This window comes from Schistocerca gregaria, chromosome 8, assembly GCF_023897955.1.
Source record: "Schistocerca gregaria isolate iqSchGreg1 chromosome 8, iqSchGreg1.2, whole genome shotgun sequence".
NCBI lineage: Eukaryota > Metazoa > Arthropoda > Insecta > Orthoptera > Acrididae > Schistocerca > Schistocerca gregaria.
In genome coordinates this window covers 84,080,781-84,098,569 of record NC_064927.1, presented here as the reverse complement: position 1 = coordinate 84,098,569, position 17,789 = coordinate 84,080,781, and the positions used below count along the sequence as shown (strand labels likewise).

Sequence of the window (17,789 nt, the reverse complement as noted above, 5' to 3'; positions counted from 1 at the left end):
AGCCATGATTTACAAACTAGACTGCGGGAATCTCTCTCCCACATGCTACACTGTTGCCATATTTCGCAACGATGCAGTTTCATTCACAGAGCCGCCGAATTATTCATTCAGATGTTGATGTAGCAGTATAGCTCTGAGTATGTATCTGTAAACGTTTCATTGTGATTTCCAAATGCATATGTCAGCAATACACGTGAAGTTCCTCGCAAGCAACTTTAATTAAATTGCGTGCCTAAGGAGTATCTTCTTAGTTGAGGGATTGGATTCGTGATTTCCTGCAGTAATCGACGGAAAATCATTGAAACACAAGTGAGACCTGGCGCTTGCAAGGATGTGTTGTAGACGCTCCTCTGTTCCTGACCTAATAAACGGTTTATGAGATACTGAGAAGCCCTCTTAGATTGTTTGCAGATTATATTGAGATTTACATTCTTATAATGTCATCAGATGATTAAAACAAGTTAGAAAACGACTTAGACAAGATATTAGTACTGTGAGAAAAACGGCAAATGACTCTAAATAATTAAATGTCTGAAGCCATCCACATGAGTGCTAAAAAGAATCCGCTAAATTTCGTTTTACGAGATAAAAAACACAAATCTAAAGGTTGTAAATTCCACTACATACTTACAGATTAATAATAACGTAAATTGCAACTATCACATGGATAACCTTGTGTGGGAAACAAAAAAAACATTTCTATTTATTGGTAGAACACTTAGAAAATTTAACAGCTGTGCTAAAGATCCTACTTACACAACGCTTTTCCTTTCTCCTCTGGAGTACTGTAGATAGGATTGATCTAAAGAGTTGAAAGAAAGCCGGCCGGTGTGGTCGAGCGGTTCTAGGCACTGCAGTCTGGAAATATTGGAGGTTTTGACGAATTTCTCCGGCTGCATTCTCGGGAATAATCAGAGCATACAACACACTGCGAAAAACTTTACTCCTTGGGCTATGTGTTGAACATTATACTCTGACTATTTCACAGGCTACGATAATTGATCGAGAAGAACAGATCCATCTCACAGGACGATTAAAGGACCTGGAAGTCATGCATTCCTTCCTCTGTTTTGCGTCAACCATCTACAGCACGGAAAGTTGTGAAGATGAGATAGGGCGAGTGGCTATGAAGAAGCTCACCAAGATCTGGCAGACCAGAGCAATAACAAATAGCACAACGATCCGGCTACTTCAAACACTCGTGTTTTCTGTCTTCTTTTATGGCTGCAAAACATGGACTCTCAAGGCTAGAGACAAACTGCGCTCTGATGCGTTTGAGCTTTGGTGCTGGTGTAGGATGCTACGCATACAATGGACCGAAAATGAACAAATGTGTCCTTTATTGAACAACTCGATATCTCCAGACGACTTTCTTTTCGATTCACCGAAAAAATTCTCCAGTTCTTTGACCATATTGTGAGAAGAGACGGAGAAAATCTGGAGAAAATAATTTTGCAAGGAAAGATTGAGGGTACGAGGCCAAGAGAAGAGCAGTGACCAGATGGCTAGATCAAATCAAGATTATCTCCGTACAACCTCTTCAGCAGGCACTAAGAGAAGCTGGCAACTGTCCGGGATGGAGACGTCTGGTTCATGGGGTCACAACGTGCACAACGACTCATGATGATGACGTATTCCTAATGAATAAAGCTAGGGTGTTCTCATATACTATGTATGTAATTGATATGATTACAGAAACATCTTTAGACAAAGAGGCATAAAAATCAAGAAAAATCTTTACTTTGTTTCAAAGTGTACATCGTAATACCATGTGCTATCTGAGTTAATGTATACGACCGATCCTGTCTCACGTCATCTCAGCAGATCAGGCTTCCTTAGGGGGTATTAGCACTTATATCGTGACAAAATCGCACTAGCGAGGCACGCCGAATCCCGGGAGCGATGGCATCACTTCACTTTAGCCAAGCTTTTGATGGTGATCATGCGTACCTGACCTCCGTTCCTTCAGACATGCAGTACCCACAGCAACTCACAGACATCGTGATGCGCCTTCTCCGAGGGGCGACCTCCAAGGTGCTCGTAAATGGAAGTCTCACTCAGTCCTTCCAGATCGGTGCGTCAAAGCTGCCCCCTGTCGATCTCACTCTATGCTCTGGCCCTGGAACCTCCCCTCTGAGGCCTCCGTCAACGACATACCAGACACATATTTCGCTTTACAGCATATGCAGACGACCTGGTTCTCGTGCTACGCAATCGCGACGATGTAACGAGCGCACTAGAATGGATTACCACACACGGTGTGGCTTCAGGCAGCTGTCTCTACCTCAGCATCACCAAATCGGTCGGCGTGAACATAGACGTGATGACCCCTGCGTGTGTCGACCCCCTACAACTTAGTGTCACTGTCAGATGTCTCAGAGTAGAGTTTCACGAGGACGTACGGCACACTGTGGCCCTTAATTAGCGCCGTTTATTACAACTAATTCGGGTCCAGATTTTCAACTTTCGCCTGCGGAACCTCGACATTCTTCAAAGGACACAACTCGTCAATGTTTACCTAGCATCGCGCCTTCCACACATAGTGCGTGTGCTTCCAATATCGTTGCTGATGTCTCCACGCCTATTAGCGGAATTTGGGGCCTGCGTCAATACAGGCATGCTCTCCAAAGTCTTGCCCTGGTCCATGTCCACGACAGAGCGGTGGCCCTGTTTGTCGACTCGCACATCAAGCTGTGGCGCCACTGCCCGGAAAATTTGACAAGTTTGGTGCTGGACACTTTAGTTCCGCCCTCCATTACGCACCCACTGATGACGCAGGACGTACCCCCAACTTTCCTCTACTTCTGGAATTTTTACATTCGACACAGTTATGCTCGTATCGCAGTACCACGGACGAAACGGACAACGGCACGGGAGATATATCGCAGCAGCGGCGTCCAGCAGATGTCGTGGAGGCCATGGAAGGTAGTGTGGCGATTGAACTGGTTGATACAGACGTCCGATCAGCGTGGTATACCACAGTCAATGGTAAACAGACCATCCGGTCACGCCTCTACGAGACAAATGTGGCGGACTCGCCTCTTTGTGCAGACTGCGGAGTATGGTTCAAATGGCTTTGACCACTATGGAACTTAACATCTATGGTCATCAGTCCCCAAGAACTTAGAACTACTTAAACCTAACTAACCTAAGGACATCACACAACACCCAGCCATCACGAGGCAGAGAAAATCCCTGACCCCGCCGGGAATCGAACCCGGGAACCCGGGCGTGGGAAGCGAGAACACTACCGCACGACCACTAGATGCGGGCTACTGCGGAGTACCAGGCACGGACGAACACCGTCTTAGATTTAGCGCGGTAGAAGACGTGTGGCACTTGGTGCGACAAATTATGCCGTATTTGCTACGCGTTCATATGACATCTATTCTTCTACTTTTTCCGGTTCAAAGGCTCTGAGCATTACGGGTCTTAACAGCTGAGGTCATCAGTTCCGTAGAACTTAGAAGTACTTAAACCTAACTAACCTACGGACATCACACACATCCATGCCCGAGGCAGGATTCGAACCTGCGACCGTAGCGGTCGCGCGGTTTCAAACTGAAACACATTTTCCGGGTGAACTGTGGTTTCGCGCTCCAAAATCAACGCAGTCACATGGGTTCGTGGCACGCGATGCAATATTTATTTCATGGCGGACCTAAAAATCTATTGAACTTTATGATGTACCTACACTGAACGATTGTACGGAACCCAAAATATAGGCAACATTTTTCTAATCACTTAGGGAGCGCCCTTCCCGATCCTCTACGCAGCTGGATCATCTGGTAGGAGAAGATACCCACTGACTGAGCTGACAAGAAAACGATTGATTATCGGCTGAATAACATACGAAATGCATGAAGTCTTGCCTGTATAGTGAAACGTAAGGAGAGAACCGCTGGACTCTTCTGCATCGAGTACGAAACACACACACACACACACACACACACACACACACACACACACACAATATATAGTAGGCTCTGCCGTCCCTGTACTTCCATCCATTCCTTCCCACGCACAAAAAAGGTGTAGTATGCGCCCAGCCTGATAGGTAAACCTTTGGTAATTCATATTTAAAAAAAATAGTTAGACGATGCAGTGGTATAAGAAATGGATATACAATCTCCGATGCTCGAGTCGCGTTGTTGCTTACCTTTATCTAATTTTATTTTTTATTTTTTGTTGCTAGCAGTTAAAGCATTCACAATGCGGTATCCTGTGTTACATTACCTTTATTTGAATACTAAGACTTAACATTTGCTTCTGACAGACATAAACGACCATTTTGTTTCGTCCATGACACAAATAAACAGAATAGAAAATAATAGTGGGTAAAGTTTCCATTCAACAGGTAGACTGCATAAGATTGCTCGTTATGCTACGCACAACAATTCCATTGTGTATGTTTGATGTCCACGCTTGTATTTACAGAACCAGTACGTACAAGCACGAGCAACGTTCGCTTTAAACATGATGTTCAAAGCGACCACCCTGCGTTCACAAACATCATACTTTGCTGGACCCTATGCAACACACTAACATGCACGCGAGCTATTAGGCCGTGTACATCCACGACTGGGGTACTATAAACTTCTCCCTTTAAGTGATTTAAGATCCCAGGGAACATGGAAGCCAGATCATGAGACCACCGCAACCATCCATTTCCCTGGATACGCTTCATTTAAAGAATTACGCAAATTCCTTCCAAAGTGTAACAGCGCCTTATCATACTGAAACCCCAGCTATCGCTGAACACCAATGGAACGTTTTCTAATGCGTCAGAAAAAGTATTGTAAGGACAATTACGATACAGGGGAGCAGTCAACTAGTCCAACAATACGTAAGAGCCAAAAAGCATCCTTCCACGCTTCCAGCCCACAGGTGTATGACAACGCATGCCCGAAAACCCCCTGCATGGATTGCATGTGGGTTGTGTTGCGAACAGTAATGGCTGTCGTGGAGGCTGAAAATACGTTCACGAGTGAAGCTAGATTCTTCAGTCCATATCACGTTATTTATCAAATGTCTGTTCACCTGTAGCCATTGATGTCGAATGGGGGGTTCCAGCAGGACAATGCGACACACCACACGTCCAGAATTGCTACAGAGTGGCTCCAGGAACGCAGGAACACTTTTCTGAGATTAAACATTTCCGCTGTCCACCAACTCTCCAGACATGAACATTATTGAGCATATCTGAGATGCCTTGAACGTACTGTATTTATGTATAGCTCTGCAGGATTCATGGTGTCAATTCCCTCCAGCACTACTTCAGCATTAGTCGAGTCCAGGCCAAGTCGTGTTGCTTCACTTCTGCGTGCTCGCAGGAACCCTACACGATATTAGGCAGGTGTACCAGTTTCTTTGGCTTTTCTATGTATATAAATTAATAAAAGTACTTATAAACATTGTACGAGTTGTATACAGTTGCGTTTCTTCCCCATTCGAAAGCTATACTGAAGCTGTTTGTCTCAAAATTTTTCGATTCCGAGGATATTTTAGCAACTGGCAAAGTGGTGAGGATTACTTGTGATGTATTTATACGTCGTTATCATAAACACGCCTACACGAACTGAAAAAAAAACATTTCCTACAGAAGTACGGTAATATGAGTGACGATTAAGATATTTGTATGGTGGCTGGCTCATTGCGAGGGAACCTGCACAAGTAACATAATCTTCAAAGTATAAAGTTTTTACCTCAATACAACAAACAACTCATGAAGTACTCAAAGTGAATACCGATTAAATTATGGATGAAACTATTAATAAAAACTTTTCTTCTTCTTCTTTTGCTAATTCCTTTGTCCCACATTTTGCATAGGGTCGGCACGTTTAAGGTCGGATTTGGCATGGTTAATTTTAAGGGGTGAATGGGTGCCCTTCCTGTAGCGTCCACACACCCCCCCAGGATGGAATTAGCGTACCCCAGCTGTTTGGGTCCAGTGTAAATCATGAAATAGTGCGAACGTTTTTCAAATGTCTGTGAGGCGTGTAACTGAGGCGGGACGTGGGAACCAATCGGTATTCATCTAGTGGAATGTGTAAAACCGCCTAAAAGCTACATCCAGGTTGGCCAGCACACCAGCCCTTTGTCGTTAATCCGCTGGGCGGATTCGATCCGGGGACGGCGCGCCTACCCGAGTCCAGGAAGCAGCACATTAGCGCTCTCGGCTTACCTGGCGGCTAATAAAAATTCTTTTCATTGTAACAAACTATGCTTACCCTCCTTTGTAAAAAAATGACGCATTTCTTAAATTATCTACTTATGGATAAAAAAATAGGTACATGTTGTTATTGCACAACACTCATATTTAAAGACATTGATGACGAATTCGTTAAATTTAATATTTACAAATTACCTCGCAAGTTCCAGGCCTACATTTTAATTTTTTTGTTGTATCGAAAGGTCGTTTTAAATATCTCTATATACATGAGTTACTGTTCAGTACATGCAATGTCAAATATATTATAGGAAATATTGTAAAAAGTTCGTGAGTAGGTTAACCACCCACAACGGAAACATTGCCGCATCCTCAGACTGGGGAAAAATGGCGGACGATTCGGCCTGTTATATAGGAGCTCTAGCAGTGTCAACCAGAACACCGTGCGAGAGCGCCGCAGCGAAGCTGTGTGCCTACTCGGGCCAGCGACTGGTTCGCCTCGAGGAGAAGTTGCTCCGGCCTGCGCTTACTGCAGTAGTTTGCCTGCAAGTGCTCAGTCGACCCCTCAAAAAGAGCGAGGGTTGAGATGGAGGGGGGGGGGGGGGGGTGCCCACTGTGCGATTTCTGGATGCCATCAAAGTACAGATACGAAAGTGTATGCTTCTTCAAGACAGTACGAACATTGTTAACACCGCTCTCCACTCGGTAGACGAAGCGGACCAGAGGTGTACACGTTCCACTTTTAACCTGCCCTTGCTTACCTGTTATCCGGAAAGGCAAGCCACAGCACGCTGTCGACAGAACAGGCAAGCTGTTTTACTCCCTTCCGGGCCAAGATGTACCCAAACCGAGCTGGCTAAAAGAGTCTTGCTTGCCTCCCCGTCTTCCATCAGTGCTACACTACGTAGCAGCTTTTTATTTTTTGTACGCTTTCATTTTAGCGTTATGAATAGGAGTCGATGAAAAGCATCTTTCTAGCCGAGTATCACATAACAAGTCTCAATGAAATATATATTCATTTTGGATTATTGTAGGCCAGTGGAATTAATGAAACCCAAAAATAACCACCATGTAGAGTAATTTAAGGGGCACTTATATAATCGGGACAATAAAGTAACATATGGCTTTACGAAAGGCAACATCAAAAGGGGAGGGGGGGGGGGGGAACTCCCATTTTTCGACTTTCTGCACGTTTCAAGAAAAGAGGCTACGAGCAATGGGAACATCAGTGGCGAATATCGCAGGAGGGGAAAGGGCTTCGCTTCAGTCCAGCGCACTGTCTTATGAGACTGCGAGGCCGAGTAACAATAATTCAAATAAGGTTGCGACAAGCATGTTTCCCTGCAACCGTCTGTAGCATCCGAGTCACAGACTCCCAAATGCAGCGAACACCCAGAAGAGGACATAGATCTTAACCACAGCGACTTGGGATCTTTTTAGTATACTCCACACCAAAATAAACTGTGGAAAAAATTCGAAAAATTGCGGATTCGCTTGCCAACAAACATCAAAACACTAATTAGTAAGAACATCCTCGAAATTAACTGTCTAGTAGCTCGTTACCTACTGGAATCGGATATAAACTAAATGCGACTAGTGTCTGTCTAATTGTTGATAAAAAACAGCTGAAGTTTGAGAGCAACCAGAAAAACCACTAAATAGTTGAATGAAGGAATGAATACGTGCTTCAGCTCACAGAACAACTGAAGACTCGTTTCACTTTAAACGAAAGAATGAATTAGTCGGTACGCAGAACAGCACCGGAACGTGTCGACCGTTTTCATTCGGTTGTTTCCAGAGACTGATTTTACCTGAAAGAAACAACTGGATAGTAAATTCAATCGATACGTAAAACTACTACTTAACGAGTCGGCTGTTTTCCAACGTCCGACTGAACTGATTGTCTTCATTCGGCTGTTCCCATCACTATATACACTCCAGGAAATGGAAAAAAGAACACATTGTCACCGGTGTGTCAGACCCATCATACACTGCGAGAGGGCTGTACAAGCAATGATCACACGCACGGAACAGCGAACACACCAGGAACCGCGGTGTTGGCCGTCGAATGGCGCTAGCTGCGCAGTATTTGTGAACCGCCGCCGTCAGTGTCAGCCAGTTTGCCGTGGCATACGGAGCTCCATCGCAGTCTATAACACTGGTAGCATGCCGCGAAAGCGTGGACGTAACCGTATGTGCAGTTGACGGACTTTGAGCGAGGGCGTATAGTGGGCATGCGGGAGGCCGGGTGGACGTACCGCCGAATTGCTCAACACGTGGGGCGTGAGGTCTCCACAGTACATCGATGTTGTCGCCAGTGGTCGGCGGAAGGTGCACGTGACCGTCGACCTGGGACCGGACCGCAGCGACGCACGGATGCACGCCAAGACCGTAGGATTCTACGCAGTGCCGTAGGGGACCGCACCGCCACTTCCCAGCAAATTAGGGACACTGTTGCTCCTGGGGTATCGGCGAGGACCATTCGCAACCGTCTCCATGAAGCTGGACTACGGTCCCGCACACCGTTAGGCCGTCTTCCGCTCACGCCAAAACATCGTGCAGCCCGCCTCGTGGAGTCGCGACAGGCGTGAATGGAGGGACGAATGGAGACGTGTCGTCTTCAGCGATGAGAGTCGCTTCTGCCTTGGTGCCAATGATGGTCGTATGCGTGTTTGGCGCCGTGCAGGTGAGCGCCACAATCAGGACTGCATACGACAGAGGCACACAGGGCCAACACCCGGCATCATGGTGTGGGGAGCGATCTCCTACACTGGCCGTACACCTCTGGTGATCGTCGAGGGGACACTGAATAGTGCACGGTACATCCAAACCGTCATCGAACCCATCGTTCTACCATTCCTAGACCGGCAAGGGAACTTGCTGTTCCAACAGGACAATGCACGTCCGCATGTATCCCGTGCCACCCAACGTGCTCTAGAAGGTGTAAGTCAACTACCCTGGCCAGCAAGATCTCCAGATCTGTCCCCCATTGAGCATGTTTGGGACTGGATGAAGCGTCGTCTCACGCGGTCTGCACGTCCAGCACGAACGCTGGTCCAACTGAGGCGCAAGGTGGAAATGGCATGGCAAGCCGTTCCACAGGACTACATCCAGCATCTCTACGATCGTCTCCATGGGAGAATAGCAGCCTGCATTGCTGCGAAAGGTGGATATACACTGTACTAGTGCCGACATTGTGCATGCTCTGTTGCCTGTGTCTATGTGCCTGTGGTTCTGTCAGTGTGATCATGTGATGTATCTGACCCCAGGAATGTGTCAATAAAGTTTCCCCTTCCTGCGACAATGAATTCAAGGTGTTCTTATTTCAATTTCCAGGAGTGTACATATACATGACATCTAGCGATTTCCGTCCCATTCGAATTGTTCTTTCGTGGTTCGTCGTTTAGTTTTTCTGTTAGAGTGTACATAAATTTCTGCTGTAAAGGGAAAAAGGAAATCACACTGCTGTACTTTACTAGTATGTCGCTTATTATTTTTTCTTTAAATTTCACCTGGTTTGCGCAGAAAGTATTGAACATAATGAGAATTACACTCACGAAAGAATGGTGTTTTATCTACGTACCCTATTTTTCCACGTAATCTCTATCCCGTTCTATCACCTTCCTCAAGAGCGAAACAAGGGCGTGTATGCCCTGTCAGTACCAATACTTGTCCTGGATGCGGAGACAGTGCTTTACTGTGGAAATCACATCCTCCTCGCCCTCAAAATGTCTTCCACGAACAGCGTCCTTTGATGGCCTAAACAAGTGGAAGGCCGAGGGGCTAGATCAGGGCTGACAGGGGTGACGGCTGTGGATGGTTTCCCTGACCAATGCAAACAGTGGAGCTCCTTCTGATGACTTTACTCCCTTTGCTCAGCGACTAACTGTACTTCTGTAGACAGCAGATGCTCCATAGACACAGCACAAGCGTTTTCTTTCTCTTCAGTGAGAAATTCAATGACAGGATATTGTTTGCAGCGTACATCACCTACAGACGCAATTTTGAAACTGTCTTGCAGCTATCCTATATACCGGAAGTGACGGAAACTTGTCGCTCTCACTCAGGAGACATCAAATAATAGATACATGACGTTTCGCATTCGTAGCATTGTTTTCGACTGAAAAAGAAATGTGGTGCATTACTTTCTGGGCTACCCTTTTAACAAGAATTATGGTTGATTTTTGTAAGCTTCATCAGCTAGCAACTATACGTTCTGCCAATGTTGCTACACGTTTTAATAGGAGCATAGTATCGGAAAAGCTGTCACAGTGGTAGAAAAATGGATTATTATTTGAAATATTTAGGTTATCTGTGATTACCCTAAATTACTTAAGTCGAATACTATCACGGTTTCATTGAAACAATAGTGTCGATCTCTTTTACAATACTTCTACATCTACATACGATACACCGAAAGCCAACGAACAGTGCGTGGCAGAGTGTATCCTGTATCATTACGTTTCCATTCCTGTTCCGGTCGCAAATAGAGCGAGAGAAAACCGGCTGTCTATATGCCTCTGTATGAGCCCTAATTTCTCGTATCTTGTTTTAAGCGGAATGTTTGTTGGTGGCACTAGAATCGTGTGGCAGTCAGCTTCAAATTCCGGTCCTCTAAATTTTCTCAATGGTGCTTCTCCAAAAGAAAGTCGCCTTCCCTCCAGGAATTCCCATTTGAGTTCGCGAAGCATCTCCGTGATACTTGGGTTTTGTTCGAAGCTACCGGTAATAAATATTGCAACCTGCCTCTGCCCGACCTGGCACGAATCCCAAACTCTCTAGCAGTACTCAACAAAAGGTCGCACCAGCGTGCTATATGCGGTCTCCTTTATAGGTGAACCACTCTTTCCTAAAATCTCCCAATAAATCGAAGTCCACCATTCCACTTCCCTACCACAGTTCTCACATGCTCATTTCATTTCATACATCTTTGCAACGTTACTGCCAGATATTTAAACAACTTGACTGCGTCAAGCTGGACACTAGTGATACTGTATCCGAACATTACAAGTTTCTGCTTCCTAATCATCCGCATTAGCTTACATTTTGCCACATTTAGGGCTAGCTGCCATTCATCACACCAACTAGAAATTTTGTCTAAGTCGTATCTTTCTACAGTCATTCAACTTCGACACCTTACCACACACCACAGCATCACCAGAGCAATCAACCGCAGATTGCTGTCCACTCTGTCATCCAAATCATTTATGTGTATAGAGAACAACAGCGATCCCATCTCATTTCTCTGGGCCACTCCTGACTATACCCTTGTCTCTGATGAATACTCGAAGTCAATGACAACATACTGCGTTCTTTAAGTTAAGAAGTCTTCGAGTCATATATCTGTGAACTTATTCCATATGTTGGTACCTTCGTTAACAGTTTGCGATGGGGCACAGACTCAAATGTTTTTCGGAAATCTAGAAATATGGAATCAGCCTGTTGGCCTCCGTTCATAGTTCATAATATATCATGTGATAAAAGGGCAAGTTGAGTTTCATATGACCTATGCCTTCTAAAACCATGCTGATTCGTTTATATAAGCGTCCTCGACTCAAGACGGACATATATTCGAACTGAGAGTATGTTCGAGGACTCTCTAGCAAACCGAAGTTATTGATATTGGTCTGTAATTCTGCAGGTCCGTTTTTTACCCTTCTTATATACTCTAGTTACCTGCGCTTTTTGCCAGTCACGTGGGACTCTTATGCTGAGGGTGGGATTCCACGGTAAGTTAAGGCTAATTAATGGGCCAATCTTTGTAAAACCTAATTGGGTTCCATACGCACCTGGTGAATTATTTGCTTCAAACCTCTCAGTTGTTTCTCTTCCCCAGCCATACGCTAAATACGGAAACGTGACCTATGGCGACGTTGTTACAAAGCACGTCCAAATGGGACCAACGAGCTGTTATTCTTTTCTTGCCTACCGGAGGACAAACACTGGGAGAAAGTGAAGACTGTTTACGGGGCAGCATGTCTGCCAAATCACCGTTGTGGAATGGTGCGCCAAGGTTGCTGCTTCATGGCAGAGAACCACCCCATATCGCAAATGTTGTAACACAATGTTACGCCAACTCAAATGTGGGACGCTCGATCAACCTCTCATCATTCCCGATGCGATTATTATGCGTTCGCCTTGGGGGGTCCACGATTTCTGTCGGACAAGGATGTGCATCAGGCAGTTAAGGACTTCTTCACGGTGTTTGACCAAACGGGTATCTTCAACTTGGTGCGCCGGTGGGATGATTGCCTCAATGCTCACCAAGATTTTGCCTGATCAAAATACCGATTCTGGACTGTACGACCTGCGAACGGAAACTTTTTAATGGCTCCTTATAAATATGACCCTGATGTAACTACATAATAATAAAAAAGAAAAAAATCTCAGTAGTCAATGTGCCTCACACAATAGACATGGTAGATGCTTGCTTAAGGTTAGTTTACATTTTTCCATTCTTTTTTTTTTTTTTTTTTAAATGAAACTTTCAGCTAGTAACCCTGTGCGAACAAAGAGTAACACGCTATCTCGTCAAACGAAAACCAAATAATAATAATAATAATAATAATAATAATAATAATAACATGTAATAAATGAGTAAAGTACAAGCATTCTGGGAACTTGTAGAAGAAGAAATATCAAAAATTCCAAACTCAAATGTTGTTATACTAATGGGGGATTTTAATGCGCAAATAGGGAGGGAAAAATGGTTTCGAAAAGTAGTACGATATTATCCAGCCCATAAAATAAGAAAGAAGAATGGCACAAGACTAATCAGTCTTTGTAGAATATTTCAGTTGAAGGTAGTGTCAGCCTTCTTCAAAAAATTACAAGGAAGGCAAAAACATGGATCTCTTCAAATCCATTGCTAGGATAGTTCCAGTTAGATAAGGTGGCTATATCTAAATTCAATTTTAAAGAAATCATGAATCTCAAAGTAGCAAGATGCAGGGAATTTGATTCTCATCATTACCTTACTAAAATTAAACTGAAACTTCTCAGCAAAAAAACAAAAAACAAAAAAAACCAAAAGCGAAAGCAAAAATTAATTAAATGTAATACAGACAGGCTCAACATCACCAAAGAGATAGTAAAAAGTTTACAGGAAGAAATGAAAGTAACTAAATCAGGGAAATGGGAAGAAATATCGAACGAAATCAACAGGGCAGCGAAAAAGTGTTTGGAACAACAAAAATTAAGAAGAAGATCTGGTGGAATGTAATCTGTGAAGAAGCAGTTACAGAAAGAACAAAACAGTCGAAGAAACTGAAATGTTCTGAGAAGCCTGAACTCCTTGACGAATTTAAAATGCAAAGGAAAAACAGCAACAATAATACTGTTACAACATCTTTTGAGAAACCACAGCTCCTTGACATAAAAACATAACTTCCAATAAAGCTATGAGAGCCTTGAGCCAACGGGAATGTTGGCTTTACATTACTTCTTGTAAAAAATAACTTTGTAAAAAATAACTCCCAGAATTTCCAACAGAAGTTTAAAAGTCATCTAAAGGGCTACGGATCTCCAAGTACTTGCTTGACAGATGGTAAACAACAGCCAGAACTGTGAAATACTAAGAAAGTACTATGAAAAATTATTGAATTGTGAAGAACCAAACTGTAAGATAGAATTTCCAGATCTCCATGAAAATACAGAAGCAGATCCACCACCTTCAGCTGAAGAAATTAAAAAATCAGTACGTACCTGAAGAACAACAAAGCCAGTGCAGTAGAGGCTGTTACAGCTGAACTTATTAAATGGACTCAAACAAAGATCATAACTAACCTTCAGCTCTTGTTTGAACAAATATGGTTCAAATGGCTCCGAGCACTATGGGACTTAACATCTGAGGTCATCAGTCCCCTAGAACGTAGAACCAATTACACCTAACTAATCTAAGGACATCACACACATTCATACCCGAGGCAGGATTCGAACCTGCGAGCGTAGCGCCGGCCGCGATGGTCTCGCGGTTCTAGGCGCGCAGTCCGGAACCGTGCGACTGCTACGGTTGCAGGTTCGAATCCTGCCTCGGGCATGGATGTATGTGATGTCCTTAGGTTAGTTGGTTTAAGTAGTTCTAAGTTCTAGGGGACTAATGACCGCAGCAGTTGAGTCCCATAGTGCTCAGAGCCATTTTTTTGCGACCGTAGCGGTCGTGCGGGTCCAGACTGAAGCGCCTAGAACCGCTCGGCCACTGCGGTCTGCCGAAGAAATATGATAAACTGAAAAGACACCAGAAGACTCGAAAGTGTGTCTCATCCATTGCTTGCATAAGAACGGTGATAAGCAAAATGTAAATAACTACAGAGATATATATTTATTGGCAGTGGGTTATAAAATATTTGCAACAATACTAGTAAACAAGGTAGAAGCAACACTTGATAGCCATTTGGGAGAATATCAGAGTGGATTTAGAAAGAGTAGATCTTGCTCAGAACAGATTTTCAACCTAAACTCCATAATTCGTCACAGTTTTACAAAGATACGCTTGTAACGTTTATAGATTTTGAAAAGGCATTTGACTTGGTTTATAGGGAAAGATTAGATAAAGCGATCAAAGAATTTGGCATTAAATCTAAATTAGCGAACCTTATTCGTGAAACGCTCACAGACACATAAAAAGTAAAGTTTCGGGGTGAAATTTCGAAGGCATTCAACATAAAAACAAGTGTAAGGCAAGGTGATAGCCTGTCTCCACTCCTCTTTAACTGCATACTAGGGGAAAGTAGTAAGAGAATGCAAACAAAAACTAATAGAACAGAATCTATCACCAATCAGACTGGGAACTAAAAACAAATGTATTGAACTTCACTGTTTATCATTTGCGGATGACTTTGCCATTCTTTCTGAAAACCTAACAAGTGTTGGAATATAAATCAATCTCTTGGAAGAAATAGGCAACAAAGAGGGTTTAAGAATATCTGTAGAAAAAACAAAATTTTTGACAAATATGAAGAAATGTTCCGGAATGCCTAGAAAAAGATATTGGCCAGATAAAGAAAGTAAATAAATTTAAATATTTGGGAGAAATTATTCAAGAAAATGGCTTAGAAAAATTCGCTGTAAAAGAAAGAGTACATAAAATGGAGAGAGCTTATGGAAAAACTAGGAATGTCTACAACAAAAGATGGCTGTCTAAAAATTTGAAGATACAGCACTACAACACGGTAGCAAAACCAGAATGTCTTTATGCAAGTGAACGTTTAGTTCAGAGCTACAAATTACACAAACTAGAAGTGCTAAAACGAAAAATCATTCGAAAAATACATGGACCACCAAAAATACAGAGGTATAGAAATTAAGAAGCAATGAAGAAGCTTATCGCAACATAGAAAACATAAATGAGACACGACGAAAGAGGCGACCGCTATTTTTTGGACACTTATACAAAATGAACAGCAACAGGTTAGCCAAACACATTTTTAAATATCTTTGGGACAAGAAGTCAACAATATCCTGGATTCAAGAAGTTGGGGAAGATATGCAAAGAAACAAATTCAACAGAAACAGAGATTATCAAGAGGAAAGTGTTGTAAATGGAAGGATTCCAAGGCAGGAGGGAGAAGAAGACAGGGTCAAAATTGTACATGGAGAGAGAAAAGGATACATAGTGAAAAGGTGAAGGAATACTGGAGGAAAAGAAAGACCAACAAAGAAGGAAGAATTGAAATTGGTGTGTGGTCTTTAGATGACGCAAACGAAGAAGGAAGGACGAAGGAAGAAAATGAAACAATTATCTCTCAATGAGAAAGGGTATATCAGTACCTTTGTGTTCTGCACTTCAAATATGAATTATCCTAGGATGTTATTTAATATTTAACATATTAGTTGCAATGAGACGCACAGCCAAATGAAGCTGCCGCGCTCGCTGCCAGTACTTGGATTAAAATACTCTTTCATTTTGCTTTCACCAACAAAACAGTTTTCAGCTGCATAGCCCTTTTCAACCTGTTGCACAAGAGAACCCGTGAAATGTACATAGTAGGGAAGACTGTTGAAGAACCGTCAAGCAAGGGTAAAAAAAAATGTGGAGGTATGCCAGTTTTCACAATTTACAAACGCAACAACAAGTGTTTTCTAAACAGTTGCAATGGAATGAGATTTTCACTCTGCAGCGGAGTGTGCGCCGATATGAAACTTCCTGGCAGATTAAAACTGTGTGCAGGACCTAGACTCGAACTCGGGACCTTTGCCTTTCGCGGGCAAGTGCTCTACCACCTGGGCTACCCAAGCACGACTCACGCCCCGTCCTCTCAGCTTCACTTCTGCCAGTACCTCGTCTCCTACTTTCCAAACTTTGCAGAAGCTCTCCTGCGAACCATGCAGAACTAGCACTCCTGAAGGAAAGGTAGGAGAGGAGGCACTGGCAGAGGTTAAGCTGTGAGGAGGGGGCGTGAGTCGTGCTTAGGTAGCTCAGTTGGTAGAGCACTTGTCCGCGAAAGACAAAGGTCCCGAGTTCGAGTCTAGGTCCTGCACACAGCTTTAATCTGCCAGGAAGATTCAGTTGCAATGGAGCTTAACACGTAGAGTAATAATAAAATTCAGTTTTTAGTAATTCGAAAAACGTTACTGTCATTCTTTTAAAAAAATGAACACCACTACATGAAAGTTGTGAAAGTGTGATTTTCATCTTCATTTACCTTCACAATCAAAAGAACAGGCGAATTATTGGAACATAAGCAAACATCAAACACATCAGGATTACTTCTAGTAAAGCTATGAGTACCTTGAGCCAACGGGAATTATTGATTTACTTCTCGTGAAGATAGACTACGTTGAGTCAACGGCAATGAATGCTTCATTTTCTTAGAGATAATTTATCAAAGAGCTTACCGTGGTACGTTGCTCTCACTAGAAGGGTTGTTCTCGACCTGTCCCACTGACGGAGCTGCCTGCGGACGAGAGCGCGCGAGTTGCTTCTGCGTCGTGGGTCGGTCTGTAGGACTGACCAAACTGACTCGTCCGTCGCTACCCCCACCGGCCGTCGTTCGCGCCCGGAGCTGACAGCTGCGGCCGGACGTAAATCACACGGAGCTTATCATTAGCATAGAGTGGCGGGGCGCGCGCGCAACGCGGTGAAAGTCTGGCCATGACGCGTGGACTTGTCAGGCTACGCCGTGCCAATGTAAACGTCACGGACGAGGTCAGTAAAGCTGCGGCAGAAAGTTAACTCGAGCAAGCCTGGCGTCGACCCTTCCCCGTTATTCCAGTCGAGAAATGAACATAACGCGAAAAAGTATGCGTCGACGAAAATGCTTGTGAAGTAGCGGGGAAGATTGTCATTAACAGTTTATTAAAAATAATTATCAATGGGTTGTGGGCCTGGCGGTGGTTGGGCGAGGTGGGAGGAGGCTGGGGACGTTTAAAGGCGACTTTTTCATGTTTTTCTCGAATATCTCGAAAAGCAGCTGCTTCTATCGAAGCAAAATTAGTCTAGACTGCAACATAATTAAATTTATCACTTTTTGGAAATCCCATAACCGTCGGCCATTCCTACGCATAAGTTTGCATTTGACTGAAATTCGTCTACAACCATCCTGTGTAAAGATGTAAAAACGTAGGGCCTTGCTACGTTACCCTCGGGCTCGGCGACAGGCGACAGTTCAGAAGTTTTTGT

The 17,789-nt window shown here is 43.7% G+C and overlaps 1 protein-coding gene across 1 annotated transcript in view; it reads right to left on the bottom strand.

Annotated features, from left to right (window-relative positions):
* LOC126285290 (fatty acyl-CoA reductase 1-like) overlaps positions 1 to 17,171 on the bottom strand; it is a 125,309-nt gene extending 108,138 nt beyond the window's left edge. The window contains exon 1 of the mRNA XM_049984578.1: positions 17,006 to 17,171. The gene's annotated coding sequence lies outside the window, so the exon portion shown is untranslated. The remainder of the gene's footprint in view (positions 1 to 17,005) is intronic.
* Between the last annotated feature and the right edge of the window lie 618 nt (positions 17,172 to 17,789).